Below are 23,495 nucleotides of genomic sequence, written 5' to 3'. Positions count from 1 at the left end.
CCCGCCAGCCGCCCTGCGCGCGCGCTCCTGGAGCTCGCGTTCTAAGTCTGCTATCTCGCGGGTGCCGTCTGCGAGTCCGCCTGTTCCCCCATGCAGGTGGCCCGCCAACCTCCAGCCGTCCCGCATGCGCTCCCGGAGCTCCCTTCTCAGCCTACTGTCTCAAGCGTGCGGGTCCGCAGTCTGTCCGCTCCCCCTTGTAGGTGGCTACCGCTTCCCGGCGCCCTGACACGGTGGCTCCCTCCCCCTTCTGTTTAGCTTCCGATATCTGTGCGCGGTTTCACGGCTCCCTGCTTCGTACCTCGATACTCAGCGCTGGAGATGTTCATTTGTAGAGATCCAGATGTATCTTCCTGCGTCTCAGGCTGATTCCGTGGATATTCCTGCTGGTCTGGTACCTATCCAGCTTAACTCAGGGGACCGGCTGAAAAAGGGGTCCCCTACTCCTCTGCCATCTTAACCTCTCCCCCATACTCTTTCCTGGACAAATTCATCAAGTCAGACCTTGGGTTTGCCTGGGTTTTTTTCCCGCATCATCCCCTAATTTAAGTTAAGCTTAAAAATGAGAGCCATTAAATAGTAAAACAAACACACAACAATAACAAAACATTATGTCCTGGCCCTAGGAGGTCAATTTAATGTGATTAGCAGCATAAAATTTCACAAAAGCTTTTGCTGGAGGATTACCAGAAACAGCATCATTCAATATGTTGCCATGCACTGCCATTCTTCCACTTTGGCATTATTTATTGATTGTAGCTGAACCACAATATTTGCACCTATTAAGCCTTTTAGTTTCCTTTCAGTTTTTCCTGAGTAAAAGTGGAACTGTACCATTATTGTTAAACCATTGTCAAGGCCAGAAAACCTTTTGAGTATTGTTTACATCCCTGGTTACAAAGGCAAGTACTGAGGTGGAGTTGCTCTGCCTGCTTTGATTCATTTCAAGGGTAACACGTGTGTGTGTGTGTGTGTGTGTGTGTGTGTGACTGTGTGTTCACACAGGAGGGGGTAGTGAGTGGAGAAAGAGTTTTAAGGAAGGAGGGGGGACTGGAAGGAAAAATAACTTTCAATGAATTGAAACTGCATAATGAAAAGGTTCTGAAATTTAATTACAAAAAAATGGCTGTGTTTTTTCTCTCACCTCCTCCTCTCTCTACTTCCCTCTTCCCCACCCTCCCTAAAGCACTGAAGTAAAATGAGACTTTCAGATCAAAGCTACACACCCACTCTAGGTCTGTTTTGAGACAGGGATTTTTTTCTCCCCTTATTTGCTTTGTGACAATGACAGAATGGATACTGCAAGATGCAGTTATGATGTAGAGTCTTGCCACTGTTTGGTTTAGTTCCCCTCCACTGTACTGCTCTCTGGTCTGGCAAGCAGGGTCAAAGCTTCAAAAGTTTGCTGTGGACTCATTTCTCACCAACACTTGTGGTTTCACACTTGGCCATTCAGTATTTAGTCATTGTCCCTCTGACGTAGGGCCTGAAAGTTAGAAGTTTAGTTTCCAAGTTTGGAAATGCTTAAGTGTTTCAGTGGAATGTGGGTTTGTCCTTGTGGCTGCAGGTTCTGTTGAGGATTTTTGGAAAAAGAATACAATGTCTTTTTAATTTAGTAATCAAGAATATGTTTGTGAACATGTACATAATTCAAATAATGTATTTTGGAGCATGTCCACATTATTTAATACTGTTTTTTTTTTAATTTTTGTCTAGGACTCTTTAGAGTGCCTGTATCTGATTCCCTTAATGCATTTTCAGGCTAGTTGTCCATTTCCACTTGCTCTAAAATGTAGCTTCTGGATTTTCTTTCTCCTGGCTTCTGTTCTCTTCTAGTTTGTGTTTTCTCTTCAAAGTAAAAATCACACCTAATTAATAAGGGTAGATGGGTATTCCATTTTAATACTGTCCTTGAAAACCTATCTCCTATACCTGCTCTGTTAGGAGTATCTTCCTCACTTGCAGCACAAACCTCTACCATAAGTGGTTGAGAAAAACATGAAGGACTAGGGTCAAAGTCTTAAAATAGGATCAAGGGTATCAGACATGCAACCAAGATGAAGACAGAGGCCCACAGGACAAGAGCCAGAATGTGTAGTATAGTCTGCAAAGGCAGTCCTAAGGGGAAAATACATAGCCATCCAAGCCTCACTCAAAAGAATAGAAAAATCTAAAATGCAGTTTTTATATTCTCACTGCAAGAAGTTGGAGCTGGAACAGAAGAATAGGCCTAACCCATGCACGAGAAGGTAGTTGATCAAGATTAGAACAGAGATCAATGAATTAGAAACCAGGAGCACAGTAGAGCAGATCAACAGAACTAGAAGCTGGTTCTTTGAAAGAATAAATAAGATCGATAAGCCACTGATCAGACTTATTCAAAAGAATAGAGAAAGGACCCAAAGAAAATTATGAATGAAAGGGGACTGATCACGACTAACATCAAGGAAATAGGAAGGATCATTGGAAACTTATCAACAACTTTATGACAATAAATTAAACAACCTGGAAGAAAGGATGCCTTCCTGGAAACCTATAAACTACCAAGTCTGTAACAGGAAGAGATTGACTATTTAAACAGACCTATTAATTATGAAGAGATTGAAGCAGTGATCAAAAACCTCCCCCAAAACAAGAGTCCAGGGCCTGACAGATTCCCCAGCAAATTCCAGCAAACATTCAAAGAAGAAATAATACCTATTCTCCTGAAGCTGTTTCAAGAAAGAGAAACAGAAGGAAAACTATCAAACTCATTCTCTGAGGCCAGTATTACCTAGATCCCCAAACCAGGCAAAGACCCAATCAAAAAGGAGAATTACAGACCGATACCCATGGTGAATATGGACGCCAAAATTCTCACGTGTCTGTTAGCCATTTGTATGTCTTCATTAGAAAAGTGTCTCTTCACGTCTTCTGCCCATTTTATGATTTGTTTATTTGTTTCTTGTGTATTGAGCTTGAGAAGTTCTTTGTAGATCTTGGATACCAGTCTTTTAACAGTAGTGTCATTTCCAAAAATATTCTTCCATTCCGTGGGCTTCCTCTTAGTTTTTTTGATAGTTTCCTTGGCTGTGCAGAAGCTTTTGATCTTGATGAAGTCCCACAAGTTCATTTTTTCTTTTGTTTCTCTTGCCTTTGGAGATATGTCATGGAAAAGGTTGCTATGGCCAGTGTCGTAGAGGTTGCTGCCTATGCTCTCCTCTAGAATTTTGATGGATTCCTGTCTCACATTTGGAGTTTATCTTTGTGTATGGTGTATGGTGTGTATGGTGTGAGAGAGTGGTCAGGTTTCATTCTTTTTCATGTAGCTGTCCAATTTTCCCAGCACCATGTATTGAAGAGACTGTCTTTTTTCCACTGGATGTTTTTTCCTGCTTTATCAAAGATTAGTTGCCCAAAGAGCCGAGGGTCCATTTCTGGGTTCTCTATTCTGTTCCATTGGTCTATGTGTCTGTTTTTGTGCCAGTACCATGCTGTGATGCCAAAATTCTCAACAAGATCCTAGCTAATAGGATCCAACAGTACATTAAAAGGATTATCCATCATGACCAAGTGGGATTCATACCTGGGATGCAAGGGTGGTTCAACATTCGCCAATTGATCAGTGTGATAGATTATATCAACAAGAAAAAAGCCAAGAATCACATGATCCTCTCAATAGATGCAGAAAAAGCATTTGACAAAATACAGCATCCTTTCCTGATTAAAACCCTTCAGAGTGTAGGGATAGAGGGTACATTCCTCAATCTCATAAAAACCATCTATGAAAAGCCTACAGCAAATATCATTCTCTGGGGAAAACCTGGAAGCCATTCCCTTAAGATCAGGAACACGACAAGGATGCCCACTATCACCATTATTATTCAACATAGGACTAGAAGTCCTTGCAACAGCAATCAGACAACAAAAGGGATAAAAGGTATCCAAATTGGCAAAGAAGAAGTAAAACTGTCTCTCTTCGCAGAAGACATGATACCTGTATATGGAAAACCCAAAAGAATCCACCCCCAAACTACTAGAAGTTATAGAGCAATTCAGTAATGTGGCGGGATACAAAATCAAGCTCAGAATTCAGTTGCATTTCTATACGTGAACAATGAGACTGAAGAAAGAGAAATTAGAGAATCCATTCCATTTACAATAGGACCAAAAATCATACGTTATTTTGGGATTAATTTAAACAGAGACGTAAGGATCTGTATTCTAGAAACATAGATCACTCTTGAAAGACATTGAAGAAGACACAAAAAGACAGAAAAATATTCCATGCTCATGGATCAGAAGAATAAACATAGTTAAAATGTCCATGCTACCCAGAGCAATCTACACTTTCAATGCCATCCCAATCAAAATACCAATGACATTTTTCAAAGAACTGGAACAAATAGCCCTTAAATTTGTGTGGAACCAGAAAGCCCCGAATCACCAAGGAATTGTTGAAAAGGAAAAACAAAGCTGGAGGCATCACTTTGCCTTAATTCAAGCTATACTACAAAGCTGTGATCACAAAGACAGCATGGTACTGGCACAAAAATAGACATGGAACAGAATAGAGAACTCAGAAATGGACCCTGGGCTTTTGGGCAGCTAATCTTTGACAAAGCAGGAAAACACATCCAGTGTAAAAAAGACAGTCTCTTCAATACATGGTGCTGGGAAAATTGGGCAGCTATATGCAAAAGAATGAAACTTGACCACTCTCTCACACCATACACAAAGATAAACTCCAAATGGATGAAAGACCTCTATGTGAGACAGGAATCCATCAAAATCTTAGAGGAGAACATAGGGTGCAACCTCTTTGACATCAGCCACCGCCACTTTTTTCATGACACATCTCCAAAGGCAAGAGAAACAAAAGAAAAAATGAACTTGTGGGACTTCATCAAGATCAAAAGCTTCTGCACAGCCAAGTAAACTGTCAAAAAAACTAAGAGGTAGCCCACGGAATGGGAGAAGATATTTGCAAATGACACTACAGATAAAAGATTAGTATGTAAGATCTACAAAGAACTTCTCTAACTCAATACACAAGAAACAAATAAAAAAATAAAAAAATGGCAGAAGATATGAACAGACACTTTTCCAATGAAGACATACAAATGGCTAACAGACACATGAAAAAATGTTCAAAATCATTAGCCATTAGGGAAATTCAAATCAAAACCACACTGAGATACCACTTTACACCAGTTAATGGCAAAAATTGACAAGGCAAGAAACAACAAATGTTGGAGAGCATGTGGAGAAAGGGGATCCCTCTTACACTGTTGGTGGAAATGCAAGTTGGTACACCCACTTTGGAAAACAGTGTGAAGGCCCCTTAAAATGTAAAAAATAGAGCTACCCTATGATCCAGCTTTGTACTACTGGGTATTTACCCCGAAGATACAGATGTAGTGAAGAGAAGGGCCATATGCACCCCAGTGTTCATAGCGGCATTGTCCACAATAGCTAAATTGCAGAAGGAGCCGAGATGCCCCTCAACAGATGACTGGATTAAGATGTGGTCCATATATACAATGGAGTATTACTCAGCCATCAGAAAGAACAATTACCCAACCTTTGCAGCAACATGGACAGGACTGGAGGAGATTACGCCAAGTGACATAAGTCAAGCAGAGAAAGACAATTATCATATGGTTTCACTCATTTACGGAACATAAGAAGTAGGAAGATCGGTAGGAGAAGGAAGGGAAGAATGAAGGGGGGTAAACAGAAGGGGGAATGAACCATGAAAGATTGTGGACTCTGGGAAACAAACTGAGGCCTTCAGAGGGGAGGGTGGTGGGGGATTGGGATAGGCCGGTGATGGGTATTAAGGAGGGCACATATTGCATGTTGCACTGGGTGTTACACGCAAATAATGAATCATGGAACACCACATCAAAAAACTAAGGATGTACTGTATGGTGACTAACATAACATAATAAAAATTATTATTTAAAAAAATGTGTAGTGTAGTGAGATATGGGGAGGAGGAGGAAAGTAAGTATGAGTTTGGTCGGGGGGGAGAGAGAGAGAGGGAGAGAGAGGGAGAGAAATTGGGTCAGGAAGAACCTGAAGCAAGAAGATAGAGAGAGGGAAGCTAAAGCAAGCTCAGGAGAAGTGTGTTTTTGGTTATGGCTGTTCACTGAATACACCTCTTTGCTCTCTTTTATCATCTTTCGGCCGACTGTCAGATGTACACAATGTAAATCTTTCAACCCATTTCTTTAATGAATTTATCACTTTCACAGTCTTTTTTTAACTCTTTTTCATGGCATTTGGGAGCCCAGAACTAGATGTGCTACCTCAAGAAGAATTTGATCAGTGCTCTGGGAAGATAGATTTACCATTCTGTCTTGTATTTGTAACATGAAACCACATGTACACTCAACAACCACCTTGACTGACTTATTTTCTTTATAGTCTATTGTGATTCTGAAATCCTTTGAGTGTTACATCCCTCAATCTGATCTTAGCAGAGATATAAATAAATAAATAAATAAATAAATAAATAAATAATAAATTTCTCAAGTCAAACGTATTTAGGAAATAATGGATTAAACAAAATAAAACAATTTATTTACTATAAGTGTTCTAGAGTCTTTCTGTTAATGTATATTGTGAATCTGGGGAGATGCAACTTTTCCCAAACTCATTTGCTGAAAATTCCTTTTAGTAATATTTTGAGAAATACTTGTTGAGTTCCAAGGCATGCAGTTTGAGACACTGTTTTTGAAAGTTAGAGGACTTGGGGCACCTGGGTGGCACAGTCGTTAAGTGTCTGCCTTCGGCTCAGGGCGTGATCCCGGCGTTATGGGATCGAGCCCCATACCGGGCTCCTCCACTATGAGCCTGCTTCTTCCTCTCCCACTCCCTCTGCTTGTGTTCCCTCTCTCGCTGGCTGTCTCTGTCAAATAAATAAATAAAATCTTTAAAAAAAAAGAAAGAGGACTTGAAGCTTTTAAATCAAATGATATTTCCTTTTTAATTTTGGTTTCCATGCCCATTTGGTCTTTGCCACATCTGTGCTCCAACAAAAGAAAACCTTTTATCATCTGATGTTATTACTTGGCATCCAACCATCTCACTGTGGTGTTCATTTCAGTGCCTAACAAGTTGTTTTCCCATCCCATCCCATTCTTTCTTACTTTTCCACTTTGGCCCTGGGAATTAAAATATTCCATCCTGCCCCACACAGCTGATTTAGTCCTATCAGTTTTGCAGACCTAGATATTAATGGAAATAATGAGAACCTTATACTTATATAGTGCTTTGTATTTTCAAGTTTCCTTCACATCCACTATCTCATTTGATCCTTTCCACACCTCAGTAGTTAAGCAGAGCATGAATTATTACCCCATTCTAGCTCAAGGCCATACAATTAAGACTAGAGTCAATAAGGTTTTTAGATGAATAACTTTTCACTACACAACCTACCATCAGTTCCCCAGCCTAATTCCTTTCCTGTTACACACACACACACAGACACACACACACACACACACACACACACACACACACATACACACACATGAATTTGCTTGGCAAATGTGAGAACTTGCTGAGAGAGCAAATATGGAAAATGGTTTGGCAGGAAATCACATGTGGAAGGGCCCAGATGGGTCACTTGATGCTTGAACACTATGTGGGAAGCTATGTCAGAAAAGAAGCCAAGACAATCCTAGATTAGGCTGTCACCGAAAAGACTCATTCCTAGATGTCAGGGACACTTTTCCATTGCTGAGAGGGACTTCTGGTCATGAAAATCTCTAACCTCCTCCCTGACTCTGTATTAAAAGGACTGACTAGTTTATCTTACATCTATTTGTGTGACATATTTTGTAATGCGGCAATTTTCATGCTGACTGGAAACATACTGGAGGAACACTTTTGGTCTAAAGCAGTGGTCTTCAAGGGGAAGGAAGAAAATGTCTGGAGACATTTTTGGTCACAACTGGGTGGAGGGGTTGCTAGTGGCATCTAATGGGTAAAGGCTAGGAATGCTTCTAAACTTTCTACAATTCATAGGAGAGCCATTTGTCCCTTCGACACACACAAGACAAAGGATTATCTAACCCACCATATCAGTAGTGTCCAGATTGAGAAACTCTGACCTAAGTGATGAATCTGGGTCCATAGGAGTTGTTTTAATTTGCTCTCTGCTTCTTTCCCCTGTACTTGATGTGTGTGTGTGTGTGTGTGTGTGTGTGTGTGTGTGTGTGTGTGCACATACATGCCTGTGTTGGGGCTTATCCATCTAAGTAAATGTAGGAAAGGCTCTCAGAACACCTGCATGGTATTATTGTGCTGTGAAGAAAATGAGTGTGTATCACAGTCCACTTGAGGGGAACTTCACGAAGGGTATTGGGCTCCTCTGGGGTTGTAGGTACAGTGCACACACCCAAGGACATAGAATCAGCTGCCAGCTTTTGCCTGAGAGTGGCTGTTTGTGTATCTGTCTTGCTTCTCTCAATTCCCAGACTCCATACGCCTCAATTCTTACTTGCAGATTAGGCATCAGCTGCTGCTGTCAGCTTTAGGACACAAATCTGGCTGGAAGGGCCTAGAAGCTGTCTAAAGAAGTGCTCTTGAGGTTTGAAGATGAATTGGGTATTTTCTTTTAGGTTGAGCTGAGAGGAAAATTTGGGGGTGGGTGGCTTTTGTGATGGTTGCCTAGGCTTTTCTCCAATAACCTTATGTGTAAGAAGATACTGTGATACACTTTGCGTCTACAGATGTGAACACGTGGGATCCAAAGAGAGAGCAGTGCACTTGGGAGGGAGGGGTGTAGCCATTTGGAGTGTGAAAGGGATGCCTGAGCATCTGGTTATGTGTTTGTGGTTTTATATTTGGGCTTCAATTCAAAGCCCCTTCGTTCATGTGATAAATAATTTGCTATCCACTCCTAATTTCCATTGACTAATGGTGATTAACCTTTTCAATTTTGACATTATAGATAATAAACGAAGCTCATTCTTTTAGGCTTTACCACAGTGCTTGTGTTTGAGTAAAAACAAAGGCTGGAGTAAGAATTCCTTCAGTGCATTCAGTGTGGCCCTAAAGGAATTGCAAACTCTTATAAAACCTTTATTTGTAGTGTGCAGAATATTAAATTTTGTAATGTAGGGGTGGGGCTCTGGGAATTACCAAATGTAGCCAAGGGCAAATGTTGGTAAAGTCCTGGAAACCTGGCCATTTTCAGTTTTTTCCTTCCCTCTTCTCTTAGGCCCTCCTCATTATGTCAGATGAAATTCATAAGTGGCAGACACTACGCTGAGCTTTGAGTTCTGTTGCTGTTGGAAGAGGGAGTTAAGTCTGTGGCCTTCCTTGGGAAGTTATGTTTGATTTCCATTCTTCCTCCTTTGGTGTTCCCTCCAAGTTTGTGTGGGGTTTATACATTGGGAAGTGGGAAGTGTTTACTCACAAAGGGTGTAAGATAAGGTGATGCGGAAATGAGATAATCCTCTAATTGTAGTTAACCTCACAGAAAAACTCTGCCATTTGTCACAGATGCATTTAAGTTCTTAAAAGTTGAGTTAATCCTGGCAGCCATTAACAAATATGATACGGTTCAATGGTGAATACTTATGAATTTATATATGCACACATAATGTTGGAAATATTTTATTGGTATGTTAATTAGAGAATGTATTTGAATATCAATATATGATTAATTCTCCATTATCCATGGCAAGGAAGAAAAAAGTGTTGCAAATGGTCCCAAGCATCAGATGATTTTATAATCTTTTCTGTTGAGCTTTAAAGTATATTATTGTGATTTTTAAAAATGAACTTCACCTACATGTATCAAGAGACTATGGGAAGTCAGAGTGGGACTAAAAAGAAATTATCAGATAATCCACAAGGAGAATTAATTTTAAGTAACACATTGTTTAATTACATAGTCTATAGATACTATGACCAGTGTTCAGCTGTGGCTCAATATCAGACAACCCCTCTAAATGTCCTACCTTCTTGAAATGGGAATGCTCTTTACCATGTATGTTTTGTATAGCTTTCCTGAATTTACTTCCCAGTTGTTTTCACATACTAAATGCCACAGGCCTGATCTTTAAGTGATAAATAAATGAACCATGACAGACTATGGACTCTGGGAAACAAACTGAGGGCTTCAGAGGGGAGGGGGATGGGGGAGTGGGATAGGCTGGTGATGGGTAGTAAGGAGGGCATGTATTGCATGGTGCAAAGGGTGTTATATGCAAGTAATGAATCATGGAACTTTACATCAAAAACTAGGGATGTACTGTATGGTGACTAACATAATATAATAAAAAATATTATTAAAAATAATTGTCTAAATATCTTAATAATTCCCCCTTTGTTTTCTCTTTACTTTTTTCATACTAGCCTCTTTTCTCCCATTTTATACCATCATCTAAATAAAATAATTCCTTTTTTAAGAGATTTTATTTATTTATTTGACAGAGAGAGACAGCAAGAGAGGGAACACAAGCAAGGGGAGTGTGAGAGGGAGAAGCAGGCTTCCCGCAGAGCAGGGAGCCTGATGCGGGGCTCGATCCCAGGGTCCTGGGATCATGACCTGAGCCGAAGGCAGATGCTTAACAACTGAGCCACCCAGGCGCCCCATTAATTCCTGATGAACTCTCTATACATAGATATCTGATGTGTCTAGGTGGAGATCTCTTTGAGTTTATCTATTGGAATTTGGAGCTCTGGGGATTGTTGATTAATGTTTCTTATCAAATTTGGTAAGATTTTTGGCCATTATTTCTTCAAATAGTCTTTCTTCCCTTTTTCTCTCTCTTCTCCTTCTGGGGTTCCCATCATGTATATGTTGGAGTATTTGATGGTATTCCACGGGTCTGTAAAATTTTGTTTAATTTTCTTCATATTTTTGTCTTTTCCTTAGACTTGCTAATAATCTAAATTAACCTATCTTCAAGTTCATTGATTCTCTCTTTTACCTGCTCAAATGTCCAGTTTTGCCCTTCTAGTGAATTTTTCACTTCAGTTTTATACTTTTCAGCTCTATAATTTCTATTTGGTTCATTTTTATAATTTCTGTGTTTTTATTGATATTTGGTGAGACATCATTCTCATAGTTTTCTTTAGTTCTTTAGATATGAGTCCCATTAGTTCATGAAAATATTTATAATAGCTGATTTAAAGTCTGGTAAGTTCAACATTTGGGCTATCTTGGGGACAGTTTCTACTGACTGATTTTTTTTTCCTGTGTATGAGCCATACCTTCTTGGCTTTTTACATAGCTGGTAAATTTTTTTTTATTGGAAACTGGATATTTGAAATAATACAATGTGGCATACCTGGGACTCGGATCCTCCACAGGGGTTGTTATCATTGATTTTCAGAACTAATTCGGTAGAGTCTGTATTCTTTGTCATATATGGCCACTGAAGTTTCTGCTTGACTAGCTTGACTAGCTAATGATCAGACAGAGATTTCCCTAAATACCTGGAACCAATAAATCTCCCAGTCTTTGCCAAGGAGCTCTGTGTGCATGTTGGGGCCATGTCTTCAACACTCAGGCAGTTAATTGACAACTTTACCTTAGCTTTCACTTCCCGCTTGTGTAGAACCTCGGAGTCAGCCAGAGGTGAGAGCTTAGACCGTTCTCAGGTGTTTCCTGAGCATATATATAGTCCTGGGCATAAGTACAGCCCTACACATGCATATGGCCATCGGGATTCCCAGAAGTCTGTCAGAGTATTTTAAACCCTTATACATGTTTCTCCAACTTTCATTTTAAGCTTTTTGGTTTGCCTATTTTTTGCCCCATCTGTTATCCACTGTACCAAACAGCCATCATGTGAAACAATTGCCACTGATTGTTTTCAACAAATGCCTCTGAGGGAAAGGGTATTTGCACTGGGAGAGCTCCCAGTTAGGTCAAATAAAGACAAGGCCTGTGATTGGGATAGTCCAGGGAACTACCAGACAAATCAAATAATGACAGTTCTCTGAAAATGAGGGTTCCAAGGAGCTCCAACTCCACTCTTCCCCCTCTACTAACTACTAGATTTTGCTGTGATTGTGGGATATTGGTTTTTAAGGTAATTCAGAATTGGGGAAGGGAGACAGGAATGGGAAAAGTTAAAAAAAAAACAACTACCAAAGTTCACTGTTCTTACTGAGATACAACCATTTTTCTTGAATGAATGCTCCCTGGATTGCTGTAGACCTTTAATATTAATTCTGACACAGTTTTCCAGTAGTCTCATTGGGCAGATGAAGGAGAGGATTTTCCTGCTGATGTCACTCCAAATTCCTAGATACATAATTTGACTTTTCTGGTATTGGTGGAGAGATAGTCCTTTTAGTGGGACCATTTTTTAACTTTTTACTTGGAAATAGTTTCAAGTTTACAGAAAGTTTGCGAAAATAATACAAAGAATACATGCATACTCTTCACCCAGATTCATCTATTGTTAATATTTGGCCCCATCTAACTTATCATTTTTTCTCATGTTGTATATATATGTAAAATCTTTTTTCCTGAGCCATTTGAGAATAAGTTGCATGTATTATGGCCCTTTATTTTTTTATTTTTTTAAAAGATTTTATGTATTTATTTGATAGAGAGAACAAGAGAGCACAAGCAGTAGAGGGAGAGGGAGAAGCAGGCTCCCCACCGAGCAGGGAACCCGATGCAGGTCTCGATCCCAGGACCCTGGAATCATGGACCTGAGCTGAAGGCAGATGCTTAACCATCTGAGCCACCCAGGCGCCCATATTATGGCCCTTTAACCTAACTACTTTAGTGTATGTTTCCAAAGAATAAGAAAATTTTCTTAGTTACAGTACAGTTATCAAATTCAGTATATTTAACATTGGGGCCATACTTTATCTTCTGTATTCCTATTTTGTCAATTGACCCAATAATGTCCATAGCATTTTTTCTCCATTTCAGGATTGTTTCTAGAGTCATGTACTACATTCAGTTGTCATGTCTTTTTGGTCTCCAAATAGATCCCTCTATTTGCTTATAAGTTTATAAGAGAGGAGAGCCATGGTAAATTTTCTAGAAATAATATATCAATAAATAAACTTAAATAGTGAACTGTGAAACTGTCTTAATTTCTTCTTAATTCTGAAACCTTCCACCCCAGGTCCAAAAAGAGTTGTAAAGTTAACAAAAAAGTCAAGATATGTAGCCTTCTGAATTCATGTATATGATGAGAGTACTCCTAGACATTGGCATTCTCCTGCCTCTCTCCATTAGTTTAATGTCTCAAACCCATCTCCTTCTCCTTCTGACTGCTATCTCTTTGCTACCTAACATATAACAGATATGATTTGTACCCCAATTATTTGTACCTCAATGTTTATAGTAGCAATGTCCACAATAGCCAAAATATGGAAAGAGCCCAGATGTCCATTGACAGATGAATAGATAAAGCCAGATGAGTGGATGAATGGATAAAGCCACCCAGATGCCCTGGGAATGGAAGTTTTATTTATCAATGTTACCCAATTCTTTGAACTACTTTCAAGTTATTTGACACAAATTACAATGATCTATTATCAAAATTATTTTAATTATATATAAGCTGAACATCCTTTAATTTTGTTCAAAATAAAAAATTAAATGCTATCTGCCTGGCAAAATGTGCATTACCTAGTTAACAGAATAATTGACTTTCTCAATGGCTATAACAATATTTGGAATTATTCCTGTATTTGATGCCTTGGAGACTTTTGTACCTGAAACCTTGCACATATTAAGATTCAGAATAAGTGAGAAGTATACATTTCTTGAGAAAAGACAAGGAAGGGCCATAGTGAAAGGGAACTCCTTAACCACAGCTTCTTTCTCAGGCAGTTCAGATTAAGGAAAGAATACATACGGAAGTTGAGGATCTTCAAATGAATTCCCTTGAAACTATCATTGTCTTCTTATTTACTGAAAAATCTTCGTGGTACAGGCCACAATTTTAAGACCACTACTATATAACATTTAACACATTCTTGTGTTTTCTGAGTACTCTAAAATGAGTAAGTGAATGCTTATGTTCATTAGAACTGTGGAATGGAAGTGTTACTACTAGAATCCTTCGGTTTGTGAATCATCATCCTCGAGGTGTGCTGAAGATACTCTACCTTCACCCCAAATTGATGAGAATATCACTGTTTTTAAAGATAGTGCTTTTTAATTTACCATTTTTAGATCTCTTGCTTCCCATATTTGTGCTTAGCTTCTTCCACTCTCAAGATAATCTCACATTGAAAATCTATAGTTTTAGGGGTGCCTGGGTGGCTCAGTTGGTTAGGCACCTGACTCTTGATTTCAGCTCAGGTCATGATCTCTGGGTCATGGGATTGAACCCTGTGTCAGGCTCCATGCTGGGTGTGGAGCCTGCTTAAGATTCCCTCTCCCTCTGCCTCTACCCCTCCCCCCACATATGCTCTATCTCTCTCTAAAAAATTTTTAAATCTATAGTTTTATAGGCTTGTATTTATTATTTTAAACATAGTGAAACTGTAAGTTGTACTCTTTTTTTTGAATCTCTGTGCCCATCATGAGGCTTGAACTTATGAACTTGAGATCAAGAGTTGTGTGCCCTACTGGCACAAAAACAGACACATAGACCAATGGAACAGAATAGAGAACCCAGAAATGGACCCTCGGCTCTTTGGGCCAACTAATCTTTGATAAAGCAGGAAAAAACATCCGGTGGAAAAAAGACAGTCTCTTCAATAAATGGTGCTGGGAAAATTGGACAGCTACATGCAAAAGAATGAAACTTGACCACTCTCTCACACCATACACAAAAATAAACTCCAAATGGATGAAAGACCTCAATGTGAGACAGGAATCCATCAAAATTCTAGAGGAGAACATAGGCAACAACTTCTATGACATCGGCCAGAGCAACCTTTTTCACGACACATCTCCAAAGGCAAGAGAAATAAAAGATAAAATGAACTTATGGGACTTTATCAGGATAAAGAGCTTCTGCACAGCCAAGGAAACAGTCAAAAAAACTAAGAGGCAGCCCACAGAATGGGAGAATATATTTGCAAATGACACTACAGGTAAAGGACTGGTATCCAAGAACTACAAAGAACTCAAACTCAATACACGAGAAACAAATAAACAAATCATAAAATGGGCAGAAGATATGAACAGACACTTTTCCAATGAAGACATACAAATGGCTAACAGACACATGAAAAAATGTTCAAAATCATTAGCCATCAGGGAAATTCAAATCAAAACCACACTGAGATACCACCTTACGCCAGTTAGAATGGCAAAGATAGACAAGGCAAGAAACAACAATTGTTGGAGAGGATGTGGAGAAAGGGGATCCCTCCTACATTGTTGGTGGGAATGCAAGTTGGTACAGCCACTCTGGAAAACAGTGTGGAGGTCCTTTAAAAAGTTAAAAATTGATCTACCCTATGATCCAGCCATTGCACTACTGGGTGTTTACCCCAAAGATACAGACGTAGTGAAGAGAAGGGCCATATGTACCCCAATGTTCATAGCAGCATTGTCCACAATAGCTAAATCATGGAAGGAATCAAGATGCCCTTCAACAGATGACTGGTTTAAGAAGCTGTGGTCCATATATACAATGGAATATTACTCAGCTATCAGAAAGAACGAGTTCTCAACATTTGCTGCAACATGGACGGCACTGGAGCAGATAATGCTAAGTGAAATAAGTCAAGCAGAGAAAGACAATTATCATATGATTTCTCTCATCTATGGATCATAAGATCTAGGATGATCAGTAGGGGAAGAAAGGGATAAAGAAAGGGGTGGTAATCAGAAGGGGGAATGAAACATGAGAGACTATGGACTAAGAAACAAACTGAGGGCCTCAGAGGGGAGGGGGTGGGGGATTGGGATAGACCGGTGATGGGTAGTAAGGAGGGCACGTATTGCATGGTGCACTGGGTGTTATACGCAACTAATGAAGCATCAAAACTTACATCGGAATCCAGGGATGTAATGTATGGTGACTAACATAATATAATAAAAAATCATTAAAAAAAAAAGAGTTGTTTGCCCTACTGACTGAACCCACGGTGCCCCAAGTTGTACTATCTTTACTGGCTGCAGAGATGAAATTTGTGCCCTTTTGCATATTTAACTAATATCCTTATTGTCTTTGTAAGCATATTAATAATTTCCATTTTTAATGTTCAGTTCTTTATCAAGACCTCCTTGTTAGTTTTTTAGCTATTCTGAACTTTTTAAGTAGGTGCTAGTAAGTGTCTTTATTTTTTAAACATTGGTATTGTAGTGGATTGAATGGTAGCCCTCAAAAAGATCTGTCAATGCCCTAATCCCCAGAATCTATGAAAGTTGTCTTATTTGAAAAAAAAGTCTTTGTAGGTGTAATTAAGTTAAGGACCTCAAAATGAGGAAATCACCCTGTATTATCTAGGTGGTCCCTAAGCACCATCACATGTGTTTTATAAGAAATCAGCAATGGAAAATAACACAGGTACACAGAAGAAAAGAGATGTATAGAGGAGAAAGCAACATGAAGATGGAGCAGAGAAACATGCAGCCACAAGCCAAGAATTGGCAGTAAGTACCAGAAGCTGCAAGGAGTGAACTCTCCCCTGGAGCCTCCAGAGGAGAGTGCGCCTTGCTGACTCCTTGGTTTTAGACTTCTGGCCTCTTAAAATGTGAGAGAATAAATTGCTATTCTTTTATGCACCATATTTGTGATAATTTGTTACAGCATCCACAGGAAAGTAATACAATTATTAATCTGTTTCAAGTCCACAGTATTTTGAGGACATGGGCCCAATTACTATTAAGCATCTGGCTTCTTTGTTAGCTGGCTTGAATTTGGTTTGTTTATCATGGAGGAGTAGGTCACTTGTGTTAATTACTTGCCCAACCAGTAGTTTTGATTTATTGATTTTTAAATAAGCAAGGACACATTTTTTTGACCACAGGAGAAAAATCAGGCATAGATAATAATCATAACCTTTGAATGTTACTCAACAGGAAGGGCTTTTGTCTGTAGGAATGCACACTAAAATTGGTAAATAAGCAGTCCAGACCAGACATGAGCTGTATCAATGATTATAAGGCAAAGAAATAATTCAGTTGTAGGATTGAACAATTCAGGTGGAGGAATGGGGAGGAGTCAGTTAAGTCTCTGAGTTGCCTGACCATTTATTTGATTAAACAGCCATTTAATGTGTGAGATGAATATATATGCTCAGCAAGTGTCTTACACATAGTATGGACTTAAATTTTAATTTTATATTGTTATTATCATTATCATCAATTATCTTGCAACATTGAGTTGACGTAGTTACCTTTTAAGAGCTATGAAGAGGGTACTACAGATGGTGCACACCGACACCTTGAAAGCGTCCTTGCCAACAAGCACTTGCAATTGAGGTGGAGAGGCAGGGTATATGAACTGTGATTATAAAGTAATAAATATTTGGGGCGCCTGGGTGGCACAGTTGTTGGGCGTCTGCCTTCGGCTCAGGGCATGATCCCAGTGTTCTGGGATCGAGCCCCACATTGGGCTCCTCTGCTGGGAGCTTGCTTCTTCCTCTCCCACTCCCCCTGCTTGTGTTCTCTCTCTCGCTGGCTGTCTGTCTCTGTCAAATGGATAAATAAAATCTTAAAAAAAAATAAAGTAAGGTGGTATCTCAGTGGGGTTTTGATTTGAATTTCCCTGATGGCTAATGATTTTGAACATTTTTTCATGTGTCTGTTAGCCATTTGTATGTCTTCATTAGAAAAGTGTCTGTTCATATCTTCGGCCCATTTTATGATTTGTTTATTTGTTTCTTGTGTATTGAGTTTGAGAAGTTCTTTGTAGATCTTGGATACCAGTCTTTTATCTGTAGTGTCATTCGCAAATATATTCTCCCATTCCGTGGGCTGCCTCCTAGTTTTTTTTGACTGTTTCCTTGGCTGTGCAGAAGCTTTTTATTTTGATGAAGTCCCACAAGAGGATCATTTTTTCTTTTTTTCCTCTTGCCTTTGGAGATGTGTCATTAAAAAAGTTGCTGTGGCCAATGTCATAGAGGTTGCTGCCTATGTTCTCCTGTAGGATTTTGATGGATTCCTGTGAAGGGAAGGGCCTTACGCACCCTAATGTTCATAGCAGCACTGTCCACAATAGCTAAATCGTGGAAGGAGCTGAATGCCTTTCAACAGATGACTGGATTAAGAAGATGTGGTCCATATACACAATGGAATATTACTCAGCCATCAAAAAGAATGATTTCTCAACATTTGCTGCAACATGGACGGGACTGGAGGAGATAATGCTAAGTGAAAAAAGTGAAGCAGAGAAAGACAATTATCATATGGTTTCACTCATTTATGGAACATAAGAAGTAGGAAGATCAGTAGGAGAAGAAAGGGAAGAAGAAAGGGGGGTAAACAGAAGGGGGAATGAACCACAAGGGACTATGGACTCTGGGAAACAAACTGAGGGCTCCGGGGCAGGGCGGAATGGGATAGGCTGGTGATGGGTATTAAGGAGGGCATGTATTGCATGGTGCACTGGGTGTTATACACAAATAATGAATCATGGAAATTTACATCAACAAGTAGGGATGTACTGTATGGTGACTAACATAATATAATTAAAAAAATAAAGTAATAAATATTTGCTTTTAAAAACCAGCAGTTGCATATGCAAATGCATATTGCCCCTTCTAAATCCATCACTTTAGGAAACTTATATTATTCTCACAAAACTGCCATTGCTTAACAGCGATTTTGGCACTCCTTCATTGAGATTGTCTCCAGAGCCTGTAGCAAGTTGCTTAGAATCTACTTTGGGATGATAGGTCTGTGTCCTTTGAGCAGTTTTATCATTTGGGACCAAGTTCAAGTTTTCTAGGGTGACTTTTTTGAAGTAAAACACGTGTGTATGCATACATTTGTATTTGTTTTCTAAAAACAAATTTGTTTCATTACTTTATGGGCAGACGCCATATAACATCAGCATTGAAAAATGGGACTTTTTTTAAAAAATTAAAATTCGATTAGCCAATATATAGTACGTCATTAGTTTTTGGCATTTTGAATCTTCTAGTTCCATCCCCCCCTTACACCTCATCCCCTCTCACGGGATCCTTACCTCCCACAGTTCTGATGAAAAGAGCTGATTACATTGTAAGGTACGCTATTCCCTTGTTACCCACTTATATTGTTAGAAAAACCTCCAATAGTTAAATAAGACAAGATGTGGGCATATGCCAAATTTAGTACATGGAACATAGTAAGTACGTGATAAATGTTTATAACTTACTCATGTAGTCCTCAAATGCACTTCCTACAAACTCTAGCTTCTGGAACAGCACAAGTTAATTCTTAATTCTTCTTCTATATGACAAAGCTTCAATTATTTGAAAATATATTTACTTAATGTTTCCCTGAAACATCTTTTCTGCAGGACAAGCACCCTCAGGTCCTTCTGTCATCCTCACATATCAGAATTTCTAGACAGGAGGATAAAATTGAAATAGATAGGTAGTAGTACTGGCTAGTGTATGATAAGGGAGAAATGAGTGGTACAGAGAGCTAGTAAAATATTCCATAAGTGGGATATCCATAGGCCAGAATGGTCTTGAGAAGGTTATATGATGGAGATAGAACTTACACTGGGCTTTAAAATTCAAGTAAAATTTGGACAGATTGAAAACACAACGGAGTATATCTCTTAAGTGAGGTGAAGGGGCTTTTGATACAGTGATGAGTATGCACATTATTTGTTCTATCTGCCTAGAAAAGGGGGATTTGTTTTAAGGAGTGTGGGGAAAATATTAGTAGATAAAATTGAAGATAATTTCACCCTTTAAAGCGGGGCCCCTTGCCTAGCAGCTGTAGCAGTTCAGGGTGGCTAGGAGGAGAATCAGTGGTTTCTGGCAGAGCAGAACTTCTGGCTTTGGGAAAGAAGATGTTAATTACAATGGGTGCTAATTGTTTCTATTTGAAAATTCTTGTAGCAGGTTTTCTGAAAACACTTATGTTAGGTAAGGATTAGGTGAGCAACCAAATTGCTGCCAGTAAAGCATCTACTATTTATGTGGAAAGACTCAGTTGCATAATGAAATAAGCTTGGTGCCTCTTCTGTTATGCTGTTCTTGGGAGCTGATAATTAGAAATGTTTTGAGAGAGAAGGTTACTGTTAGGGCTTAGAGGGTTTGGTGTATAGGTTATTTTTCCCCCTTTGGATTTTTATTATTTATTTTAATTGTAACTCACTTTTAGGAGGAAAGGCTCAGTTTTTGTCAGTGGTCACATAAATACATTGTCCACCTGAATTCTTGAATTACATTACAAATGTGTTTGTGTGATGTTGGAATACCACTGCGTATACTGGAAACAGTAGAACTTGACTCAATTGTTAATTTAATGGCCATATAGGCGCATATACTTAGCATCTTCATTTTCTCTTCCTCTGTTCTCACTGTCTCCTTCATTTTCCATCTCACACCAATACAACCTGAACTCTTAATCTGTATATGTTGCATGCCAACATGGTTGAATCTCTTGATTGAGGTTTCTAGCCCTCACCACAAATGAGGACATAGAATGTGAGTTATTTGAAGTGTCTCAATTGAGACCCTGTAGGTGGGCTTTTTTGGGGGGACCAGAATTTTTATTTTTATTTTTGATCTATGTGTATCTTCACAGGAGACCATCCATTTCCTGAAGCAGGGAAACAAAAGCATAGCATATTAGTGGTAGAGCAAGGACCTCTGTTGGCCTTTATTTTATACTAGAGGGAAAATTATAATTCTATCATCCTTATTTAGTATGGCTTCTACTTCTCTAGGTAGCTCCTCCCCTTCAGCACCAATTACTGAGTAATGTACATAGTAGATAATTACATAAGGTCAAATTTAGCAATCCTAATTCCTGTGGCTAGGGTGCATTTAAGCACTTAGTAGTTAGCAAGTGATATATGTAGATGACCATTAATTATCTTTGCAAATAGCTGCTCTGATGGGGTTTGTTTGGGTTGTTTGTTTGTGTATCCATTGGTATATCTGCCAACCACTAAGCAATCAGGACAAGCTTTGGCCCCCTTTTAAAACATTTATGTCCAACTGGCTTTGCTGAAAAAATGGTGGTAGATGTATTACTAGATACAGCTAAGTTAATATTCCAGTCTCTTAAGTTTGTATTCCTTCTTGCCTCACCTTGTACATAGGAAGCATTATAAAAATGCTTATTTGAAGGTGCCTGTGTGACTCAGTTGGTTAAGTGCCCAACTCTTGATTTCAGCTCATGATCTCAGGTTCGTGAGCCTGAGCCCCAAGTCAGGCTCTACGCTGGGTGTGGAGCCTGTTTAAGATTCTTTCTCTCTACCTCTGTCCCTGACTCCCTCTCTTTAAAAAATGCTTATTGAATTATTGAGCTCAATCAGAAATCTAATAACTATCAAATCATCAGCAGTACCTCTTCCAAAATGTTTTGGAGCTCTGATATAGTTACAGCCAAAAGTATAGAGAGGGTCTGTTATTTTGGTTTAGATGAGTAACCAAGGCACCTTAGTTCACTTAAAAAGAAATCAGACAGTTCATCTGTGGACTAGAAATCTCCTCAGTCTCTCCTCTCTAGCCCCCCTGTATTAGGTGTTCATGAGGCTCGCCAGGGGAGTTGAGGAGGTTTACTGCAAGCAACTATTCTTTGTTCTCTTGAGGTAAATGATGTGGGGAGGAAGGAGACTTTGGAGGCGGGGGAAAGTATTGAAACCCAAAACAAGACCCATTAGTTTTGGAAGCTTTCATTAATGATAATAATTTGAAATCTTAGGTTAGGCAATGACAAATGCTACAGAGTTATAAAAAGAAGGCTCACCCAAGTGATGTGGCCGAAAGAAGAGTCGGAAGCTGGGATAGTTTTCTTAGATCTCTAGGAGATGACCTGAAGGGTCATTGAGGAACCTTAAGTAGGCACTGAGTACCTACTACGTGAAAAGTTCTGTGGGGGATGCAGAGATAAAGAGAATCCCACCCCCTTGCCACCACCTAGTTTTTAGTTTAATTAAATGAAGAGGAACAAAGAACAATGGAAGGGAAATTATGTTAACTGTTCTAAATGGTATAACGTGCGGAGATGTAATAAGAGTGATCTGTAAATAACTCTGAGTGAGATTATCACAGGGTAGGGAATGCATGTTCCATGCCCCCAGGAAAATTATTCTTAATAGCAACTGGACTTAATTGATAGTAACAATAGACTACACTCCTTTGAGGAAAGAAGGATAATTTATATCTTAAGTAAGGATTGAACAGGTTACTAGAATTTTGCCGCAAAACTGTACAGAATAGTTAAAATTATATACGTTTATTATTGTACATATTTATAGGTTTTCATTAGATTTTAGCCATTCCATGTTCTCTTTATATCAAAATGATATACAGCAGTGATACTAAATGATGTGTGAGAACCCTGTTTTCTTTATTCCTGGGTATGGTAAGGTGCAGTTTGGTGGGGAGAGCTCTTCAGTTATGGCATGACCAAGAACTTAAGGTAGAGCCTTAAAAACCCAACAGTTTAAAGAAAAGCAGGGACTCTGGAGCAGAGCAAAAGCTGTGTATACTGTCTGGAGCTTTCAAAAGACACTCCTGTATCATTGCCATGTGTTGTTAATAGCACCTATCCAAGGAATAGCCCATTGGCAAATTGGGAATGACCAGTTCACATATAGAGGAATCTTCATTGGGAGCATAATAAAATGTTAATCAAAAGATATTGTTGCTTATTTTTAAAACTTGCTTTGAGAAACAAATTTAATGTAAAATTACCCCCTTTGATTCTATTGTTTTATTTTATATTTTATTTTAATTCCAGTATAGCTAACAGTGTTATATTAGTTTCAGTGCACAATATAGTGATTCAAAAATTCCATACATCACCCAGTACCTATCATTAAAAGTGCCCTCCTTAATCCCCATCACCTATGTAATCCATCGTCCCATCCACCTCCCCTCTGGTAATCATCAATTTGTTCTCTATAGTTAAGAGTCTGTTTCTTGGTTTGTCTCTCTTTTTTTCCATTGCTCATGTGTTTTGTTTCTTAAATTCCACATTTGAGTGAAATCATATAGCATTTGTCTCTGACTGATTTATTTCGCTTAACATTATAATTTCTAGCTCCACCCACATTACAAACGTCAAGATTTCATTCTTTTTATGGCTGAATAATATTCTATTGTAGATATACACCACATCTTCTTTATACATTCATCTATTGATGGATACTTGGGCTGCTTCCATAACTTGGCTATTGTAAATAATGCTGCTATAAACATAAGGGGGCTTTCTTTTTTTGAGTATTTTTTTTTACTGAAGTATGCTTAACACACAATGTTGCATTAGTTTCAGGTATATGGAATTGCTTTTTTAATTTTATTTTTGGATTGTTCATTGCCAGTGTATAAAACTATAACTTTTTTTGTATATTGGTCTTTGTCCTGCAATGTTGCTGAACCCATTTGTCAGTTCTCATATTTTGGGGGGTTTCTTGGGAATGAATATATATATATATATA

The 23,495-nt window shown here is 38.9% G+C and overlaps 1 protein-coding gene across 1 annotated transcript in view; it reads left to right on the top strand.

Annotated features, from left to right (window-relative positions):
- NEXMIF (neurite extension and migration factor) overlaps positions 1-23,495 on the top strand; it is a 163,017-nt gene that overhangs the window by 33,359 nt on the left and 106,163 nt on the right. The gene's annotated exons all lie outside the window — the stretch shown is intronic.

Source organism: Ailuropoda melanoleuca, chromosome X, assembly GCF_002007445.2.
Source record: "Ailuropoda melanoleuca isolate Jingjing chromosome X, ASM200744v2, whole genome shotgun sequence".
In the NCBI taxonomy this organism is placed as follows: Eukaryota; Metazoa; Chordata; class Mammalia; order Carnivora; family Ursidae; genus Ailuropoda; species Ailuropoda melanoleuca.
The sequence above is the reverse complement of the archived record's forward strand: the minus strand, read 5'-3'. Positions and strand labels throughout refer to the sequence as shown.